The sequence below is a fragment of the Meleagris gallopavo genome, chromosome 15 (genome assembly GCF_000146605.3).
Source record: "Meleagris gallopavo isolate NT-WF06-2002-E0010 breed Aviagen turkey brand Nicholas breeding stock chromosome 15, Turkey_5.1, whole genome shotgun sequence".
NCBI lineage: Eukaryota > Metazoa > Chordata > Aves > Galliformes > Phasianidae > Meleagris > Meleagris gallopavo.
Genome location: NC_015025.2, coordinates 3,975,554 through 3,976,581, shown reverse-complemented (window position 1 = coordinate 3,976,581; position 1,028 = coordinate 3,975,554). Strand labels below are relative to the sequence as shown.

The 1,028-nt window shown below is 50.4% G+C and overlaps 1 non-coding gene across 1 annotated transcript; it reads right to left on the bottom strand.

Annotated features, from left to right (window-relative positions):
- Positions 1 to 575: 575 nt before the first annotated feature.
- On the bottom strand, positions 576 to 647 carry TRNAD-GUC. The gene has a single exon. It is a non-coding gene; the product is annotated as a tRNA-Asp (tRNA).
- Between the last annotated feature and the right edge of the window lie 381 nt (positions 648 to 1,028).

The following is a 1,028-nucleotide window of genomic DNA, read 5'->3' as shown; positions in this document are numbered from 1 at the left end:
CTGAAGGGATAAAGGCAGCACTGTGCCTGGCACTGCTCTGCTGCAGGGCCTGCAGGTGGGAGGGGGATTTCCAGTGTCACCTGGAGCAGGGCTGCAGCTGTACCAGAGCACTGCAGCAGGGCTGGAAGCTCCATGCTGCCACAAGCACCCAGCATACACACGGCTCTGCTGAGCCTTGCTGCGTCCATGGGGCACACACACAAAGGGCAGGCAAGGCTGCAGTCTGGGATTCTTTCAGCCAAGAGAGATATTTGAAAGAAATCATGAGTGATACTATAAAAATAGACTGAAAATACAATTTCAGTTGAAGCAGCAAGTATTATCCCAACAAGCCTAGTTTCAGATCTGTTAAGAACCCTCTTTAGAACTGCCCGGTGTTTGTTTTTTTTTTTATTTTTCCTCCAGCACTTCCCCTCAGAGCAGCAGCAATGACGGGGCGGCGGGCTTTCTGCATCCAAGTTTTATTTTGGTGAATTGCTTCATCTTCTGACCCAGAAAAGTCTGCTCCAACCCCAGTCTGTAACTCAAGTTACTGGAGAACACCAACGCTGCTCGCAGCAAAACGTTATTCTTTTCTCCCCGTCGGGGAATCGAACCCCGGTCTCCCGCGTGACAGGCGGGGATACTCACCACTATACTAACGAGGAGTGAGGGACAACCCCGTACTGTCACTCTTTGGCTGCACCGACACCTTGGGGTCTGACTCACTGACACTTCGGCTGCTCACCCCGAAGTGACAAGCTATTTCTCGCAATGCCTGCAAAGCTGCAGACATACACGCGAGTGGACTATTATTGGTTGTCCCTGAAGGATCCACTTACCCAAATGAGAAACTGCCGGGCACCACACTTCCTGCTCTCACAAGCTAGGTGACTGGAAGGGAAGCACGTTCTCAGGCAGGGCCTTGCTGGGAAATCCATGTGAAATGCTAGGCTGTAATTAATAGATTGCAATGGAACGCTGATAATGGGCCATAAACTCAAAACAAAGCCAAATGCTACACGTAACATCAGTTCTACTGTTAACAG